The sequence below is a fragment of the Vulpes vulpes genome, chromosome 16 (assembly GCF_048418805.1).
Source record: "Vulpes vulpes isolate BD-2025 chromosome 16, VulVul3, whole genome shotgun sequence".
In the NCBI taxonomy this organism is placed as follows: Eukaryota; Metazoa; Chordata; class Mammalia; order Carnivora; family Canidae; genus Vulpes; species Vulpes vulpes.
In genome coordinates, this window is record NC_132795.1 from 22912163 (window position 1) to 22933887 (window position 21725).

Below are 21725 nucleotides of genomic sequence, written 5' to 3' on the forward strand. Positions count from 1 at the left end.
AAAGGTGGGAAAAAAACCACCTTTACTACCACAATTTTTTATACCACAATTTTTAAACTTAATATTGTGGAGAGGTTGACATCCCTCTATAGATTCTCTAACCTGGTCGACATTCTCAGCAGTTATTTATACAGCCCAAGGGGAAGTTTGCAGCTTGGCGACTTATGCACATATTGATGGATCAGTGGAAAGGCTTTCAATTCTTCCGTGGTTGTGGGACATATATATTGTTAAGTTTAGGATATTATTTGCAGTAAAGCCAAGCCAGGGTTAATATGTGAGAGGCATACTGAATAAAGGCCACCCAATCTGAGAAAAGGTGAGGTCATATAGAGCCTTGAAAATTCACAGGAGGAGATTTAGAAGCCATGCTACTCAAATCTTTAATTTTACAGCTGAGAAAACTAAAGCTCAGGGTGTTTAGGTGATTCATCTGGGCTGACACAGGGTGTAGGTGTCAGAGCCTAGGTACAAACACTAGTCATTCCAATGGCTCCTTTGGCCTTTCCTGTATACTATACTGCCTCTCAGAGAGGGGAAAAAAATGGAAGGAGGGAGGGAGGGAGGAAGGAAAGAAGGGAGGAAGGAAAGAAGGGAGGAAGGAGCAAAGGAAGGAAGGAAGAGGGGGATGGAGGGAGAGAGTGAAGGAAGGAAGAAGAAAAGGAAGAGAAGAGAAGAGAAGAGAAGAGAAGAGAAGAAGAGAAAGAAGAGAAGAGAAGAGAAGAGAAGAGAAGAGAAGAGAAGAGAAGAGAAGAGAAGAGAAGAAGAGAAGAGAAGAGAAGAAGAGAGGATGTGCAGGTGAAGAAGAAAATTCCTGAAACCCACCGTATCTCTGGTCAACCACACATTCAGTGCCAAATGCTTCCCTCTGCCCAAGTCAGGGGAAGAATTAGAAGCTCACAGGACACTGGGCATCTGAAGACCTGTTCTGCCCAGAAGGTTGGAGCTGGAAATAGAGGCAAGAGAGGCAACCCGTGCGCTACTCAAACTGCAGAAGACCTGTAAGTATCCAGAGAGTCGTCAGGAAGCCCGAAGGAACACACATCTGTACATTTAATTTTGTTAATCAGTTTGCATAGCCTTTCAGGATTAATGGATGGATGCAGTTTATAAATGTCAGTTAGAACTATAATGTTTGCCCTGTGCCATAACTTAATTCAATGAAGCTAAAGGCTAGTAAATTTAGAACCAATAAAAGGAAATACTTCCTTCCATTGAACACTTCACCCCTCTGAGACCATTGCCAGGAGGTCATTGACATGGTGCCAGCTTTGAGAAGGAATTTGACAGGCCTCAATTAGATATATATCCAAGCTGCCAAAGGGAAGGTGATTTAAGAGTTACAAAATCCTATGCTTTAGTGTATTATCAAAAGTGTGCAATGGTTGGAGAGGTACTTCACTTTACTCTTTGCTCAGCTTAAGGTGGATTAATCACAAGTGCTTTTCATAGTGAAGAAAAACAGTGCAGTTCAGAGTGGGATCCACAGCGAGGTTCAGGGAGGGATTCATGTGCAGATGCCCCTTTGTACCATGTGGATGCCAGTTTCCCACTGAATCCAGATATGTTGCTTTCAGCCGAGGAGGAAGCCAGGAGACCCCATGGAGGTCTCTTTCTCCAGCCTTCTGAGAAAAATCAGGTTTCCCTGAAGATGAGGAGTGGGGCAACTTTAAGTCAGTTAGCCACTTTCCCTTTAACTTCTGAACGGTGTGCCTTTTCCCATTGGGGAAATCCACCTTGGAAACAATTCCCACTGATTTCCACCTGAACCCTATGTCTGTATCAGTAACTTCCTTGGAAATAAAGGGACAGGGCTGAAAGCCCGAATACTGCCCCTTCCCATTTTAGCTCAGACCAAGATCTAACGAAAGTCTACGCTAATGCGCTTGGATCCATCTAAATTGGAAGAGGTAGGGGGGCTTTCTCATAGGGGCAGTTTGGAAATGCAGGGATTTGTCTTTAGAGTGAGCATCCCTGGATATTTACATATTGAAATAAACTCTTGAATTTTACATTGTTCTTTATTTCTTCTTTTTATTAGAGCTAGAGCATTAAACTGATTTTTTTAAAGTTCTCATATTATCTCTGAATTCCAGTTTTTAGTTGTATGGGGGATTTTACAAAATATTTTTTCTAAAGGGGGAACATTGAAATCAGAGGGTCTGAGAACCCTCATACACAGCATGAGTTTCAATGTTTGCATACGCTCGGGTGTAATTTTCCAACTGAGTATATACTTTGCTGCTTTTCAGTGTTGATTTCTTCAACCTCATTGGTTGCTCACGGACGCTTCTACTTCTGTTGAATAATGACTATACTGTCTTCGGTTACTTACTATTGCTACCTTTATTCAACCAAATTCTGGATTTCCCATTGCTGTGAGGGCCCTCGTCTTTGACTTGAAGCTTAAGGCCCTTCCTTGTCATCACCGGTAAGTCTTTCAATATTTTACAGCAAACTCTTGCTGTATAGGTTTTCTCTGGCAACAGTAAAACTCATTTACGTAGGGGTTAAGAAACCAGAATTAGAGAAATATTTGTTCAGCTCACCAGAAATTACTTTACACCCCTAAAATTTAATTATCTCATCTAGAAAATGCTGATAAGGCTATCAACTTTACTGGGACGTTTTCAGGATTAAAGGAGGTACGACACGTAAAGGATTTAGCACGGTATACACTGCAGACATGTGGAACTCTTTAGTCTCCGCTTTTAAATTACGTATGTGATTCTTTTGAATATCAACTATATATTAAGTTTTTAATGACACCCGTTATTTGCAGGATTTTGTCATTAAGAACTATGAAATTAACCAAGTTCGGATTTGAAATATACCTACCCGTTGTGGAAGATCCACTAGTGCAAGTGTTTATTATTTCAATTTGATCTTAATTAGCAGGGTGAGAGATGCTTTTGATACAGCATGAAAGTGTTTAGTTAATTCTCCTATTCAGTACTCTCAAGGGTGAAAGCTCCTGCTTTAGTGCTTGGTCAAGCCTTAAACTTTATGTGTTTTGGCACCGCTCTGTAGCAGAAGTGTTCATGGCTGAGGTTGCCAAGTGCACAGAGTAAATATAAATTTTTATCAGTACAGTAAGTGTTCATAATCCTGACTGTCAGTGTAAGGCTGTGGTGTGCTTTTATGATTCCAAGTATTAGAAGAGCAGCAAGGCTTAGGACTGGCTGTGGATCCTTCAAATGTAAGCTGCTGCTGCCCACAAATCACTATTGTACATATAACAGCTCCCATGATATTTAGCGTGGAATGAGCAAGGAAACAGGAGGCCAGGGGTCAGGATATAACCCAAGCTTCCTGATGACTCTCTGTGAGCCCTACAAGGTCCTCAGACGTTTCATCTATAAAATGATACTATCAGTGGGAGAGGTCAACCTTGCTACAGGCTTGCTAGGGGAAACAAAAGGAAGTAGCACATGCAAGAATGATAGGGGGGTTCTGACGCAGGACTGTACCACTGGGATGGCCTTCTTCCAAGTCCACTGCATTATTAAAGAGTCCAGAGATTTTTTAAGTTAGCAGCTGCATTAACACAGGCTACGTATGTGAGGATACCGAGTCGACTGTTTTGCCCTCAGAACCATCAACTTCAGAGGGATCTTCAGAAATCCTGTTGCCTACCTCAATCTACCTCCATTGTTAACAAACGAAGATAACAAACAAAAACCCTCCACACGCTTTACTCAGGGCTGATGACCTATTTCTCTCGTCTACCAACTAGCAAATCCTGGTTAAGAAGAGATCTGTGCTGAGCTATATGGACTGTCTTCGAAGAGATGGGGGTGCCACCATGCTTATCATGCCAATGTCATGGGAAGGAACTAAATAAGATATTACAGAGGAGACAAAATGGCCTATGAGGCAATACCTCCTAAAGCAACTGCAATCTATTCCTCCCTTCTTGACCTGTCCTGTTCCAAACTGGGCCTACACTGTCAACATTGGAGCAATCCGTGCCACTCTGGCACTTTTACGTAAATATTAAATCTGGCCCACTGTCCAAAAAAAAAAAAAAAAAATGAATCCTACTCTTTCTCCTTTGAATGTTACTAAATCAAGTCTCAAAATGCCAATATTTTTTGGAGCTCCAAAAGCCAGCTTGCTTAATCTAGGAACATTCTTGGCCAGAGAAAGGATCTGAGGTGAAATCAGAATGATATTTTCTGCCCTGAAAGGCCATTTGAGATGTTATGTCTGGTCTGTGATCCCTGAAGCCCTGAAGCCCATCATCTCCAAGGCTGATGATCTATCCTACCCTTGGATTGCTCTCTAATGGTTTTACGATTCTTCATTTTTATATTCTCAAGGAAAAGGGGGCAAGGACAGCATCTTTTACTTCTTCCGTATCCCCTGTAATACCCAACACAGAGCTTGCATTCAGTGCAATTTTAATACATATTTTGTAAGTTCTCCTAGGTAACATGAATAATTCAGTAACTCTTTTGTTAGAAGGATCCTTTCATTCATTCAATAGCACATGCTGTTTATCCTTTTATTTAGAAACAGAAACCCTCCAAATCTTTAAACTGGGAGAGCCCAGAGGGCATTTTACGTCTGCTTCCTTCTTGTGCTGAGTGGGTACCTCTCCATCTCCTCACTCTTCTCCCCTCACCACATCCTACTGGTCACCCAGCTTTATCAGTTTAAGCCATCAATTCTCTCTCCCATCCCCACCTTCCCCCCTACCCCGAAGTCCACTGCCCTAATTCAGACCCTCCTGTCTTCCACATGGACTGTTTCACCGATCCTCTGGGTTGATTTTGCCATATTTACTTTGTAATTTAATCAACACATAATTCTTGAGTACCCACGATGAACCAGTGCTTCCCAGGCACCGACGATAAGGACCAAATCTCTGGCGTCAGGGGGCTTTCACTCTAATGCTCAGAGATAAGCGGCGACCAAGAAGCCAGACAAGATAATTTCAGATGGTTTGAAGTACTACAAAGGAAATTATTTTATTACTGACTGGAGGGTATTAAGGGAGGATACTTTTTTTAGGAGAGGCATTTTTGAGTTTGTAGCATTTAACTGAGTTTTGAAAGATGAAAAGGAGCCAGCCAGCTGAAACTGGGTAGAGTCTCCCAGAAATAGACAGAGGCACAAAACTGGAATGGAGAGTAAGCCAGAATGAACGGAGAATAGAAAAGGTGAAAGTGTCACAGAAGCTGAGATGGGGAGGTGGGCTGGTAACAGATCATGTGGCTCCATCGGCTATTGGAAGGAGCCTGGATTTCACGCTGGGAGCCTTGAGATGATGGTACTGGAGAGTTTTAAGCAGAGAAGAATCCTATTAATCATAATCTCATTTTTGATTAGTTCACTCTTGCTGGCCTGGGAGATTGGATTGCGTACGAGCAGCGCCTGAATCAGAAAGGCGAATTAGGAGACTATTACAACAATCCAGGTAAGGGAAGATGGTGATGGAAAATGAAGACTTAGGAGGCATTTTGGATATGGGGAGCGAGCCCAAGTGAGCACTAAAGAAGGACACTTAGGATTGGGGTTTGAACATGGGAATGGCCAATTTAACCATTTATTAAGATGGGCAAGAATGGACAAGGAGACTCTCTGCATTCTCCACAAATAGGAAGAGCTGTTTTTTTCTAAAATTTGTGTCTGGTTATGTTTTTGCTCACTTAATATATTTCAGTCATCTCCTTGCCAGGAGAGGATCTAAGCTTCCTACCATATGCATGACAGCGCCTGTTCTCATTCCTCCCATCCAGCCTCCGCTGCCACCGCTTCTCCGCAAGGCACCTGCAGCCACGGCCAGAACGAGCTGCCCACTTCTTCTCTGCACACTGTGCTTGCTCCCTTCTCCACGGCTCAGCACTCACCCTCTCTTCTGCCTAAGATTTCTTTGACCTTCATCCTCTATGTTGCAATGCCCCACTTACCTTTCAAAGACAGCCTGAGCGTTACTTTTTCTCCAAGTTGACGGAGGCTCGCCCCAGCACTCTCATGCTCTCCTGAACAGCCTCAGGGACCTGGCCAATCACATCCCCTTGCCTGGATAGGTTCTGACTTTGAGTTTTGTCATCAGTAGGGAGTCACACTCCACCTTGAATCCCTAGAATCCAGGAAACACATGACCAGTGCTGAATAACCATACCTGAAGGACATAAAAACTGGAGACGCATGCAACACACTACGTTCTAAAATTATCAGTCTGTGCAATTCTTCTGTCTACATGGACAGATGAAGAGCCATACAGGGGGCATTTAGAGCCCAAAGTCTGCAATCCGTCATCCACCCCCTAGTCCCAGGACCTAGGTTGAGGCGAACCTCACTCCAAAGTCACCTTCGGAGAGTTATAAACCCTTTGGCAACTGCTCTGTGGCTGTTCTGGATCTGATTTATTTCCAGCTTATTTTGGTTCCTTAGGGGCAGGGGCACAGAGAGAACTGGAAAGGAAATTCCAATATAGATATGTATCTGGATTTCAGCAGAGTTCGTGTTAGTGTCTCAAACAGCACTAGGAGCCCGCCCATGGTCCTTAGGAGTCCCCGGTGACAACAGCACCTGTTGGTGAGCCACGTGGCTCGGCACACTCTAGGGACCCACAGAGCCCATGCCTCACCCCAGGACTCACAGGGCTTCTCCTCTTTCCCATGGGCAGGGTGGGAGTCTCTGCTAATTGCTCTTCTGGTTTTTACATACACTGCAGACATTCCACGGCCCACCACCCACTACTCTTACTTACACAGTTGTGTTGGTAAAGCTTTTTTTTTGGGGGGGGGGGCTCTAGTTTAGCCATGGACATTTAGAAACATGGAAGATATTTTTGCACCCCCCCGCAAAAAAATAAAAAGATACCATCGGAATAATTACTTTATGGGCCCAAGACCCCAAGACTAGCCACTGCGCTTTGAAGCAAGATGTTTTCTTAACGAGGAAGTCATTTTCAGCACGTTGAAGTCATAAAACTTAACACCGACCCCTCCCTATATTTTATTCTGCGTCTGTGCTGTGCTTGCCTAAATCTGCTGCCAGTAGATTTATATTCTAATAACTTGATTTTTAATTAGTGAGAAACCAAGGCAGTACCAGTTAAATGTCTCACAAAGCATTGCAGATGACTCTAAATGCCTTATGATATAAATACCTTTAGCAAAATGAAAACACAAGTAGCTTTGCATATATTTATATGTTTTGCCCTTTAAGTTTTGAGTTGAAAGGCTGAAAGCAGAGACAGTGGTAAAAGGAAAGCAGCTTCCTCTGAAGATACACGCATTAAATTAGTCTGATTCTAACTCAGTGCGTATTTACCAGGCACTCACTGTGGGCCAGGGCACGTGCAGGGGTTTGCAGACAAAAAGGGCCTGCCACCCAATTGCTCTTCAAAGCAACGTATTTCCCAAGGGAAACCCATTGATTGGTCTCAAAGAACAGGTCAGACTGGGAGCACGTGTCCATTCTGGGGTCTTAAAGGATTTTGTTGGAAACTGGTAAGTCAAACAAGTGGAAGTGATGAGCTCTCTCCATCGTAGTTAGAATTTTTGGAAAGTAAATATTCATTTCCCCTAAGAACTGAAGGTGCTTTTTCAAGTAAAATTTTTAAAGTAAAATAATTTCAACAACTAAAATAGTTTGACAGGTTAAATTGGCTGAATGAATAAAAGAATTTATTCTGTGACATTTTAGCTCCGGACTAGAATAAAATTTCTGGTTCCTTTTAACTCTAGACTAGAATAAAATTCCTATCCAAGCCTAATCACGAGTCTCTCTCTTATTAGGGAAATAGAAACAGGTGGATTCTTTTTACATGGAACCCTGACACAGAATTGGTGTTCAAGGCTGGCAAAGAGCAGAGTCTAGGTGAGCCGTTTGTTCGTTCGTTCGTTCGTTCGTTCGTTCATTCATTCATTCATTCATTCATTCATTCATTCACTCAGCCATCCAGGAAGGGAAGGCGCCAAGCACACGCTTCTCAGGCACCATCTCTGTTTCAGGCTGAGTTTTGTCGTAGTATCTCAAACACAATGCTTCCGTCAGGCAGCATCACTTCGGTGTGTTCTCCCTTCACTTACAGAACAGCATGTTTTGTTTATTTTGTTTGTTTGTTTTACCAGCACTAGCATACCATCTGCATCCTGGGGCACTTCTTCTCTTTCCTTGAAGAAGAACGAGCACCCCCCAGACTGGCCTACTGTCCCCTGCTCCGGCCATGGCCCCGAGCAGCGAGTGGTCAGAGGGCAGCAACCTCGGGGAGGCGGAGGTCCCGAGCTGCCCTGCGGTCAGTGGTCAGCATTTCTAAGAGTCAGTCAGTAGAAGAGAGCCAGATGGCTCCAGGAACACTGAAGAAGACTCCAACCAACACTGTGTAGTTCTCCTTGTCACCTCCCCTCTGCCGTCTGGGCAGATTCTGTCTGTCCTCTAGCCTCTCTTTGGTTTCTATCTCCATTTGCTCGGGTTGTCAAAGTACCACACCCTGGGTGGCTTAAAATAACAGAACCTTATTCTTTTATGGTGCTGGGGTCTAGAAGTAAAAAGGCATGGTGCTGGGAGGGCCACTCTGCGATTCTCGGTAGATTCCTCCCTTGTCTCTTCCAGCTTCTGCTGGCCGCCAGCGCTCCTTGGTTTGTAGCTGCATCCTCCAATCTCTGCCTTTGTCCTCATGTTCCCTTCACAGTGTCTGTGTCTAAATCTCCCTCTTCTTCTGAGGACACCGGTCATCGAAGTAGGGCCCATTGTAATGCAGGAGGGCCTCATCTTAACTGGATTGTATCTGCAAAGACCCTATTTCCAATAACGTCAGGATTTAAAGGGTGTGTCAGGTGGACAATGAATTCTGAGGAAACACTATTTAACCCAATACAGTATCCACGCCCTCTCCTTAACCTTCAAGTACTGGGTCTCATTACTACCAGGAGTACTAATCTAGTCCTTGATCAAGCCTGTGAACTGTTTCATGTAACTTGTTTACATCACATGCACACTGTTCTTGAAGTCTCCTCAGGTTACCCAGTGTGAATGTGTCATTTGTATGCCCCCGGGACCCTGACCGGCACACCTGTCCTCCCGGGGACCTCCTTCATTGCCTCCAGTGTTGCGCTTGCTTCTGCGTATCAATTACTGCAGGAACGTTAAGGACAGAAAATGCTGAGTCAGGAACATTCTGCTTCGGGGCCCCATAGCCTTTGCAGGGAACGAATGTCCTGCTTGAAAGAGCTTCTGCTCTTAATCTGACCTGGGCTGAAAGTTTTTCAGATGTGTGACACTGGTAAAGAGCGAGCCCCAGAATTAAAAAAGCCAAAAGGATGAGAAAGGAGATGGCATCAGAGTACAGTGGGGAAGAGCACAAATGCTCCCGTGGAGCCAAAAGCAAATAGTTTAAAAACCATGGAAAAGCAGGAAAGGGACAGAAATACTAACGGATCCGATATGCCTTTGCTAACCTGGCTACGAAGGTGGGTTTTTTTCCTCCTTGTTATCTGTGATTTATATTAACACATTCTTTAAATCCTAGAACAACTCCTTTTAGAATTCCTATATTGTACCTTAACTTAGGAATTCTACATCTATTATAAATGAAATTGGTTTGTTGTTTTCATTTTTATGATATCATTCTCCGATTTGAGATTAGAAATATGTTAAATTCAAAAAATGACCTGGGAAGCCTTTTATTCTTTATTTGCATTCTGAAACAGCTCAACTAGAACAGGATTTCATTGTTCCGTGAATGTTTCTCTCTTGAAGATTTTTTAAGAATTGCCGATGAGGTCATTTTGGCTTGACAAATATTTTGACAATCATCGACCAATTTAGACATTTCTTCTATAATAACTAATATAGTTAAGTTTTGGCAATTTTGATTTTATTGGACATATCCACTTCACTGAGCAATTTAGAGCTATACATGGCAGGTAGTTATAATATTTGAGTTTTCCTATCTCTGGTTGTATCCTCTTCTATCTTCCCCATAATAATAAACATATTAGCAACTGTCACATTAATAATACCATTTGCCAGGTGCCATCCTAAACACTATGCACCGTACGTTCTCTAATCTATAAGGATAACAGTCCTGGGATGTCGATGCTGTCATTTTCCCATTTTTGGATGAGAAGACTAAGGCATATATTATGATGGCTACATTTTTCTCCTCAGCAGATCCCCTCACATTGAGATAGTTTTGCTCAAAATCAAGTGGAGCATGCAGCATGCAGTTGCATCCTGGTTGTCTAACATCAGAAACCACCCAAAACCCATCTGGTTTGGTGGTTGTTGGGAGAGAGTTGGGAGGGTTATCCCAACTCTCAGACCTATGTGTATCCGTGTTCGTATTTCTTTTCTTCTTTCTTATTGGTCGTGCCAGAGGTCTATTTTATAGACAGAGAATTGATTCTTGGCTTTATTAACAAATTCTCCCTTTTCCTTTTTTTTAAACATTCGCTACTTTTGTTTTTTCTTGTCATACTTAGGCTTATCTTTGCCAACTTTTTAGTTTCCTGAATTTAAGGGTAGGCATTTTCATTCTTCCTTGTTTAATGATAAAAGAATTAAAAACTATGAAATTTTCTCTGATTATAACTAGTAAGAAATCTTAGGTTGAACCATCTGAAACTGACATCAGTAGCTGACAATTTTGATATAACAAAACCATCATTTTTTAATAATAAATTTATTTTTTATTGGTGTACAATTTGCCAACATACAGAATAAAACCCAGTGCTCACCCCATCAAGTGCCCCCCTCAGTGCCCGCCACCCAGTCACCCCCACCCCCCGTCCTCCTCCCCTTCCACCACCCCTAGTTCGTTTCCCAGAGTTAGGAGTCTTTATGTTCTGTCTCCCTTTCTGATATTTCCTACCCATTTCTTCTCCCTTCCCCTCTATTCCCTTTCACTATTATTTATATTCCCCAAATGAATGAGACCATATAATAAAACCATCATTTTATATGGTTTGACCTAATACAATGTTACTGCCATAATTATTGTTTCAATATTCTATGATTGCAATTTACATCCTTTCTTGTTTCAAAGATTATTTTAGATCAAAGATTTAAAATTTGTAATGGCTTGATTTTTTTACTCATTTTTCAAATATAGAAAATTTGAAATTATTTTCTAAAGCAAAACCCCATTGTTCTCTTTATACTCAAATTTTCCCTGGTGTTCCTATGGTGACATTCATTGCCGCCATTTTGCTTCTCAACCTGGTGTGCCACCTGTCTCAGTATGCCCGCACCAGGGGTGCCAGGCTGAACCCCCTTCCTCCACCACCTCTGACTTTCCTCACATTCTTGTTTCCCTGTGAAGCATCCTCTCCCCTCATCTGCACTTGCTGAGAATCCTAATCTTTGAGAAACAAAAGCAAAGTCACTTCCTCCACAGGCTTCCCTCATTCCCAACTTTTCCCATCCAATGATCTTGGTTAAATTATTTAATGCAATCACTGAATTTCAGTTTACTCGTTTGTAGAGTGGAGATGGTAATACTCATTTTATGGGTTGCCATAGGGATTAAGTGATATAAAATGTCTCAATCAGTAGGAGGATTCTTGGCATGTATAAGGTCAATTAATTTTTCCTGTGCTATACTCAGGGACTCCCTCAAACCACTGTCACAATTCCTCTCCTTCTGCCAAACCTCATGTCAAAACTGTCTACACTCGTAGACTTCATTTCCTCCTCTTTTCCTTGTCCTCATCTATTGTAATTGGGCTTCATGACCCTTTGCTCTACAGATGAACTACTTGCTCAAACTTGCTTGTTTTCTCTCCCTTCTCATATGCTTCTGTGATCCACCTCTCTCCTTCCTTCTTGCCTCTGTCTTCCCAACACCAGTTCCTGACTCTTCTCCTGATCATTCCTTCTGTCTTATTCCATCAGGAGCTAAGGCTTTCCCCCACCTGCTGAATACTACTATTCCTCAAGCTTCCGCTCCTAGTTCTTTCCCTCTTCTTACCACAAACTTTTGAGTCATTTTACACATTTAGCCAGGCACTGATATTACTAGCTCCAACTTTTTTCTTGAACTTCAGACTTATTTTTCTAACTGCCTCAAGTTTATCACCAAATGGTTAAGGCCACAGCTTAGAGTCATAGACACCTTGGATCTTATGATCTGAAAATGCGAGACGTAGGGGATTATTGAGGGGTTAAGCGAGATAGTTCATGTAAAGAATTATCATCTAATTCTTTGGGTCTGGCTTTTTCTCCCTCATGCCTGTCTTCTGTCTCTTTCACAGACATTGAACATCTACCCCTAAGTACAAACTGAAATTCATATTTTGTCCTAATATCTGTGCTGCTTCTATTTCAGTAAAGAGTGATATTATATAACCAAAAAATCTAAGAATTGTCTCTAAATTACTCCTCAGACTCCCTGGTTCACTTCCCTTCTGTCCTATCTTTTAATGTCTTCCATGTATACTGGATCCTCACTCTCTCTCAGATTGTTCTAATATGTTTCTATCGTACAACTAGACTCTTCTTTCTTTCCCATTGAGTACATTTTCTACACAGCCACTTGAATTATAATTCTAAAACATAAATGAAGTATGCTTTAAAGCCTTTTATTGCAGGTACCTGGGTGGCTCAGTGGTTGAGCGTCTGCCTTTGGCTCAGGTCATGATCCTAGGGGCCTGGGATCAAGTCCTGCATCAGGCTCCCTGCAGGGAGCCTGTTTCTCCCTCTGCCTATGTCTCTGCCTCTCTCTCTGTGTCTCTCATGAATAAATAAATAAAATCCTTAAATAAAAACAATTTTTTAAAAGCCTTTTACCACTCACCTTTGCTTAGAGTTTGTCATGCACACAGGTCCTCAAAACATACCTTCCTATGTACTCTCTAGTTTTTCATTCTTTAGAAACTGTTTTGTCAGTTGGTCTATAATTGCAACAGAACTTACATGTTTGAAATTAAAGGCTCTAACTTTTCCTTATAGCTTCCAATGAACCTGTTGCAATGCCCTGCAGATGATCACCTCATCAACATTGTTGTCAACTTGAATCCTGATGATAAATGTACTGAGTATTTACTCTGTGTCTTTACTGTGTTATGTACTTTGCATATATTATCTCATTTAATTTCCATGGAATAAATACTTTTCCTATTAAAATGAAGCATAAAGAGGTTAAATAAATTGTCAAGGACCCTCAGCTGGTAAGCAAAAGAGCTAGGATTTGAACCCAGGCCACTACAGAACCTGCCTTTTTAAATACCAGTATTCACACAGTTTCTATCAATACACATTTGCTGAGTAAATGCTTAAAGGCACAAAATGAAAGTAATTGTATTTCTTAAAAAATATATAAAACAAAGTGATGGGGATGAAAATGCTATTATTTAGGAATATATTAAATAAGAATTGATTACATACTTATCATGTGCAAAACAATGATGAAAGAGGAAATGACAATGAATTCCCAGAGCTCTTCTTCATGAAATAAACTTACTTTCAAGGTTTCTCATTCTAAAACACATGGAAAATTGAACCATCAGATAAATTGCTTCTGTGGTAATTTCTCAAAGTAAATAAGCCAACTAATTACATATTTTCTGATTACTTGTCTGTTTTAATGCTGGCGGCCTAAAAAGGAGAAGTTTTTGAGGTGAACAGTTCCCCAAACCCCTTTAATATGTTCATGTTTTCTACCCCGTATTTTAACACGAGTGTGTTCTGTTCTTTCTCAAGGAAAAAAAGCCAGTAAAGAAGATACCAGGGTAAAATTCATAGAGATGTCTTGCAAATAAAAAGAGATCTAATTCATTTCCATATGACGTCTGAAAAACTTGTAGGAAGAATAATTAGAGATATTGAATTCAATGGCAAGAATCTCTGGATGTCGGCTCAAATTCGCTCGCTCTGCCTGAATTGGCTAAGTTTAGGCATGCAGTTGTCAGCAAGTCCTTCCTGCCTTTCCTTCTACTGTGACCCAGATCTTCTTCTTGGTCACACACATGCCTTAATATTCTCAATATTGAAACCTGTGGAATGAACATCTTACTCTTCTATTTCTAAAATAATCTACTGTCACATATATTGTCACTGGACTTTTATTGGTGGCAGTATTAGAGGACAAAAAGTAACTTTAATAGCCTGCATAATTTATAGTATTGCATACTCAAAGATAAAGGGAACTGGTATAAAATAAGAACTTTATCAAGTAGGACTTGTTTTATGGAAAGCACTGTACCTTGAGAAGAGTACAAAGATCAGCCACGATGCGTGACTGACTTGCACTGTAAAATTGTTGCTTCAATTGTCATTGACCAATTACTGTTTTATTATATTTTCTTTTTATTTTTTATGGTAGAGAATGCAATTTTCCCACAATCAGTCCTTCAGCACAAATACAATAACAATTTGGAGAAAGAGAGAGGAAAAAAGGAATCTTAGTTTTATCTGCACAAAGGGACCAATTGGCGTTCAGTTGTGCATACAGTTGTATTTCAATAGAGTATTCTAAAGATATCTTCCTATTGTAAATAGTTCTTATAAAAAAAACAACCAAGAGAAAACTTGTTTTGACTGTATGGTTTGGAAATATTACAGTTCCTAGAGATTTTTATTTTTTTATGCGGAATAGATTTGCAGAGATGTAAGTGTGATAAAGTAGCACATGACACTGCTTATATTCCAGATAACTGTCATTATTGTGGTCATTGGGAACACAGCCAGGGTTCTTGTTTAAAAGAAAAAAAAAAAAGCTTATTTCCATTAAAAAAAACTTCCCTTAAAAAGTTAATAGAGTGGGAAAAATTAGAGAGGGAGACAAACCATGAGAGACTCCTAACTCTGGGAAACAAACAAAGGGTTGCAGAAAGGGAGGTGGGTGGGGGGATGGGGTAACTGGGTGACAGGCAATGAGGAGGGCACTTGATGGGATGAGTATTGGGTGTATAAGTTGGCAAATTGAATTTAAATAAAAAAAAATTTTAGGGATGCCTGGGTGGTTCAGTGGTTGAGTGGCTGCCTTTGGCTCGAGGTGTGATCCCAGAATCCCGGGATTGAGTCCCACATCGGGCTCCCTGCATGGAGCCTGCTTCTCCTTCTGCCTGTGTCTCTCGTGAATAAATAAATAAATAAATCTTAAAAAAAAATAAATGCAAAAACAAGTTAATAGAGGTTTAATTTTAAAATCTAAGGGCTTACTCATTCACCATTTGAATAAAGAAACACATCTATTTTAATGAGAGATGCACAAGTTCTTTGATTTTTAATATAACACATTTATTTTTTTCCCATGTCTTATTTTAACTCCATAGGGGGAAGAGATGCCCTTCTCATCTTCATTACTCACCCTACTTTGCAAGGAAAATGTGGCAAAGAGCCCAACAATGGTTTTATGTTCGCTTTACTGGTCCCTACAGCACGGGGGTGATACACAGGTGGGAATATGGGTCATAGTATAGCAGAGTTACATTTTAGCTCCATTAAGAAGCTAAATAAAGAAATAAATGCCAAATTAGATGCTATCTCCTTCCCATCCCTTTTCCTGGTACTTATTTAGGGGTATTAACAGCAGCCACAAGAAAAGTGGAAGGTTGTGATGTAATGGCTTAATAATGCCTCTGATTAAAAAGAAAGAAGAAAGAAAGAGAGAGAAGGAAGGAAGGAGGAAACAGGAGGGAGAAATAGAATATTTATCTCCTCCTGATAAATATTGATATGTCTAAACAAGTCTACTTTATTATTTAGAGAATCTAATTTTATTTGCAAATGTGTTTCCTTACACCAATGCTCACACTTAGGTATGAAAACAATGAGCCCACATAATGCTTTTCTATGTATTTCAGAGGACATTCAAATGTGGTATGCTGTGCACTCCCCCACAAAAATTGTCCTCACATCACTACTTTGTGGAAATGTGATTTTATCCTGATAGAAAATTACTCCGTAAATATGATATGTGGGTAGACTGAAGCATGCCATATTATTATTTTTTAATAATAACTATGGAATGATTTAGGCTACAAGTCGAGGCTAAAAATAGTGAGGGTAGGTAATGGAGCTTTTACTATTTTTAAAGAAACACTCTAAATATAATACTGAGCATCAAAATTTCAACTTGTTAGATTGCCATCTGTTAAAAGATACTGTCATTTTCTTTCCTTCTCTCTTTTTTAAATATGTAAGATTTTATGTGGTATTGTCTATGAAGCCTGAAGCAGACTTTGAAAGGTTACATATGTATTGTAGAACGTTCCCATTTTTTCTAAGATAGAGCCCAAATGAGATAATAGGATTTGGCTTTTATAGCATAATGATAGAAAAGCAATACTCACATGCTAAAAAATCCAAAGGACTTAAAACATGTTTTCATATGGTATATTTATTTTCTTCCTATATTTGCCTACATGTTTGTTAACTGATAAACTCTAATGATTTAAAATACGGTTGTATTTACATCTATATCCGCCTCCTTTCTTAAGCATTTGAGATAATTATTAAAGAAATGCCACAAACTTCTCTTTGGCATCAGAAAATAACTTAGGATATTTTCAACCGAATGAAATACACAATATGAAGTTATTATTTCTTCCACCTCGATAAATGACAAATGGAATTTTAAGGACTTCTGCGTAGTGAATTGAACCAAGTTGTGAAAGTGAACATAAAACAAAACAAAACAAAACAAAAACAGGCCCGGAAGAAGCTCCATCCTTTTGAATTTTGTTTCTTCTAGAGAGGCGCATAAAAGGCCCAAGTTTCAGAAAGGCTGTGTTTATGTATGTATACACTGGTGTTTCTTCCATCGAGAATTGATGTGATGCTGGGGAGCCTGGGTGCTCAGTAGTAGGTCAAGCGTTGGCCTTCCACCCATCCGGGATAAAGATGATGATTGAATAATTTTTATTAAGATTATGGATCGAATCATTCCCACCACACAGCAAGGTGGGAGGTTGTTGGTTCATGTGTTTGTCACCGATGGGGCTACATTTCTCATGGCTCGTGGAGACCGCGGACAAGAACACTGCTTCCATGGACAATGGACATGGACACTTGGATTTCCATGGCACAGAAAAGACCCACTGCGGCTCCAGAAGGAATCACTCCTGGCCCTCTGTCCTGGCTGAGATCTCCAAGATGTTAAAGGTTGCGGGGAGGTCTACTCCGAGTTCTGTTTCATTTCATAAGCTTTGGGCTCTGACTTTAATTTTCTTCAGCTTGCCTTTGAGAGGCTGGAAACCATAAGATCCCGTTCACAGGCGTGTTCCGAAACTCTTTTAAACCCGCCCCAGCTTTATTTTCTTAAGTGACTTAATCAAAGGTAATTCGAGTTCACATTTTTCTATCAATGGTTGTATTTAAAGAGGTCTTATCTGATTTCCATCACCAATTACAGGCTTGCATTTCTTGTTTATATCCATCTCGAAGCTGACAAGGGCCCGGTTTGGTTTTGATAGGAAGTCAAGCCTTCATCTCATGTCAAAAGTCCCTAAAGCACATTTGTTCTGGTAAAATTATATCTCGGCAATGATGGGTTCTAATATGAAATGAGGATGTGGTGGCATGGGGTGGTCCCTGCCACTTTGTTTGAAAAATAAATTGTGAAACCTCAGTAGTAAATATTTGCCTGAGAGAACACAGTGGGAGGGAAATTACAGTGCTGGCGAATATTGCCATTAAGAGGACTGGAGTCAGAGGTTAACGTAACAGGAGTTGGTCTAGTCAGAAAGGTCAAAGCCGGTTGGCCCACTCACCAGAGAGCTCCTAGATGACTTTTAACTATTTTTGGCAAGATAAACATCGCATGTCGCCGCCTTTGGGAGCAAAGAACAAAGGTCAAAGACCCAGGGGGATTAACTTCTTAAAAAGAGATACAATATTTAACTTGGCTGCCCTCAGATGCCTTGGGTTTTCTGGCCAGCTTTCCTCAGTAGTGGAATTCCAGGTTTTGTTGAGGACAAGTCGAGTGGCTTTTAGAAGTCAAGGTCCTAAGGCTGCAAACCTAATACCACAAGAAACCGGATGCAGATTCTAAGTTAAATTTTAGACTCTTGGTTACTTAAGAGAGGTAGCCCTGCCCCAGCACCCCTGTAGGCCATGTGCACCTTCCTGTGGTGCCAGGACCCTGGGCGCCCCCCACCCCCCACCCCAACACCTGCTCTGTCAACTGCATGTGCGTCCCTTCCAGCAGACTCGGAGTTTCTTGAGCTTCTCCTGGTCTCTCTCTCTCTCTCTCTCTCTCTCTCTCTCTCTCTCTTTTTAATTTAATTTAATTTAATTTAATTTTATTTTTTCTCCTGGTCTCTCTTATTCGCCGCTGAAATCATTTGGTTCACAGGGTGATTCTGGAGCCATATGACCTTGGTCTGTCTCATTCCAGCTGGGTGAGACTGGATATGTTATTTCACCTCATCACACCTCAGTTTCCTTGAACCACAAGTGGCAATAAGCAATAATAGTACCAACTTCATAGGCTAAAGTGGGATGCAATCCCCGATTCACAAATATGAAATTCAAAAGAAACCCATTGGGTGGCCTGAGCCAATGTGGCCTGAGCTGACGTGAAAGTATTTATAGACTCGATCTCATTTAGTGTACCTGTGCACACATTGCAGTACAGAAAAGTTAATGTGCTGGATTAGGGATGGTGCCCGGACCCTCTGGGGATGTTAGGTACTCTATAGGCATTACATTGCTGTTTTCATATCTCAAGCATTTTGAACTCTGAGCCATATCTGCCTCTAGAAGTTTCAGATTAGGAATTTCGCTTACTGGCAAAATTGAGAGCAAACAAACAAAATCTGTCAGCTATAGTCATTGTTATTTGTGTCCTCACACCTGGAGCAGTATCTGATACGTAGAAGGTACTCAATAAATCCTAGTGCTGTGCATTTTAGAAACTAATGCTTACTGGTCACTTACAGAGCACACTAGGCTCCTGACACCGCAGCTTGATGAGGTCCTGGTACTTGTCCAAGGTCACACACTTAGGAGGTGTCAGAGTTAGAATTCCAAAATGGGCCAGTGAATTCCAAGGTATAACGCACCGCACTAGTTCACACGCTGCTAGCACTGAGACCCTGACCACCCACCTCTCCTAGAACAAAGTTTTGGTTCTGCTGTGAATGGAATCCTACTGCGCTGTGTCCCATGGCAATTTTTAGTTTTGTGCTTTCCCATTGAGCTCTTTGCTAACACTAATAAAAACAGGGAAAGAACAATTAAATAGTGAGTACCCAAGAGAAAGATCAAGGACATATTGTGTGTATATGTGTGTCTGGATACTGAGCAACTGCTCAGTTAAGATGCACTGGAATAAATAAAAGCACGTACTGCGCACGGCTCTCTGTTGTTTCACTTTCTGTAAATCACTTCTCCAACCCAGGTCAGCAAATGTATGAATATTAAAGTTATTTAGTCTTTATCATTTATCTCATTATTAAGTCTTGAATATGTATAACACAAAAATAACCTCAGCATTATATCAGATTTGAGCCTTCATGGAAAAGACAGACTTCTTCATTGATCAGTAGTGTTTACATTTCTTCTAAAAGCATCATACCAATTCCTGTTTTTGTTTTAGATTTTATTTATTTGAGAGAGAGAGAGAGAGAGAGAGAGAGCCTCTTACTCTCAGAGCATGAGCAGGGGGGAGGGTCAGTGGGAGAAGCATGCCCCCACCCCAGGCAGGGAGCCCGACACGGGGATCTATCACAGGACCCCAAGATCACATGACCTGAGTGGAAGGCAGACGCTTAACCTACTAAGCACCAGGCCCTCCAGCATCATACCAATTCTTTATGGAAAAAAACACCAGTGTATACATACACAAACAACTATTTTCTCTTTTCAGTGCCAATTAAAACACCTTATTCAAAGCTTAAAAGAATGAGTTCACTTTTAAAATATGTTACATTTTGATATTTTTTGAACTAGTACAGTGATGGTAAGGGGGAGGTAGGGAGAGACTTGAAGGAAAAAACAGGTCCGCCCTGAGCTGACCACTGCCATACTCATGCTCTTGTCTACCACATTATTTTTTTTTCTACCACATTATCTTATGTATCTGTTGGAAGCATCGTGTGTGTGATTATGATCACCAAACTTAAACTCTGTTTACTATTCTTTATCTAAAACAGATTGTTTTCACTCAACTTATATAATAGAGAACATTAGTAATAATTATTTGGTGGGACTGAAAGAGCTTAGGAGAGGGAGGCCAGCTGCTAAAATACTCTGGTGTAGTAAAAGTCATCAGTGTAACTGATCGCATGAAGACCCCACTTTTTCATAATTCCCAGTATCCACACTCCTTCTGTTCCTCCACACAGACTCTGGCCTCGGGCACAGGGCTTACTCTGATCAGTGAACGCTAGCACATAAAAACAAAGGCTTGCGAAAGAACATTTCCAATGCATCTCACAAACCATCTGAGCTCCCACCACCGAGGAAGTAGGCCCAGGCCACGCTGCTATAGGAATAGGAGGGGCATTTAGAAGAGAGCTAAGTCACTGAACTAAGCCATCCCAGACCAGCCAGCTGCTAGCCAAGTCACCAGCTCCTTGTAAATGCTTGAGCAACGCTAGCTGATGTCACCAGAGCCCAGCCAGAAAGCAGATCTGCTAAGTCAACCCATAGACTCAAGAAATCATAAGCAGTTGCTGTTTTAAGCCACTATGTTTTGGAGTGGTTTGTGTTACAGTAATAACTATCAGAATTTGCTCTGCTGTGTCTCATTTCCTCTGTCCATTGGAACAGATGAGACAGCATTTCAGACCAGTTTTGAAATTCTATACTAATTCTTCATATTAATTTTACATGTCCAAAGAATTATAGAGTTTACATTTCAATATTATTATCATCAGTAGCAGTATATCGTCATGACCCACAAACATTTATTGAACATACACATGCTTGGCTTCAAATGGGACTAAGTAAGATTCATCAAAGTAAAGAAACTCCCCACCATCTAGAGCAGAAGTTGGCAAACTTTTCCTGTAAAAGGCCACATAGCAAATAATTTAGGTTTCATGGGCCACAGCGTCTCAGTCACACCTATGCAGCTTTGTCACCATAGCACAAAAGTGACAGAGACCATGTGTAGAGAATTGGGCGTGGCTCTGTTCCAACAAAAAATTATCAATTAAAATAGATGGGAGGCTGAATTTGGCCCATGGCAGTAGTTTGCAATCACTTATCAAAAAACCACTGAAACCAGACAACTCTACTATTGTTATATATACGGAACAGCAAATCAACATGAGCATTTAATTTTTTTTTTTTTTTACTGTGGTAAAAAACACACAACATGAAATATACCCTCTTACTCAATGTTTAAGTATATAGTATAGTATTATTAACTATATGCACATTTTTCTACAGCAGATTTCTAGAACATTTTTATCTTGCATGACTGAAACTCTATACTTACTGGACAGTAACTCCTCATTTGTCTCTTCCCCAGCCCCTGGAAACCACCATTCGACTTTTTTGCTTCTATGAGTTTCTCTACTTTAGTCACCTCTCCTCAGTGGCATCATACAGTATTCGTTCTATGATTAATTTATTTCTCTTAGCATAATGTCCTTAAATTCCATCCATGCGGTAGCATGTGACAGAATTTTCTTCTTTTTAAAAGTTGATTATATTATATTGTACATATACACAATGTTTTCTTTATCCATTCATCTGTCAGTGGACATTTATGTTGCTTTTACCTCTTAGATGTTGCAAGTGAGCCTGTAATGAACATAGGATCTCAAGTACTTCTTCAAGAATCTGTTTTTAATTCTTTTGGATACTCAGAA

General features: G+C 40.7%; 2 long non-coding RNA genes across 2 annotated transcripts in view; one reads left to right on the forward strand and one right to left on the reverse strand.

Annotated features, from left to right (window-relative positions):
* Nucleotides 1–21725, reverse strand: part of LOC140595883 (uncharacterized) — a 404572-nt gene that overhangs the window by 98211 nt on the left and 284636 nt on the right. The gene's annotated exons all lie outside the window — the stretch shown is intronic.
* LOC140595882 (uncharacterized) lies at nucleotides 5250–17530 on the forward strand. The gene is made up of 3 exons (XR_011997827.1): nucleotides 5250–5422; nucleotides 7755–7836; nucleotides 15234–17530. It is a non-coding gene; the product is annotated as an uncharacterized lncRNA (long non-coding RNA).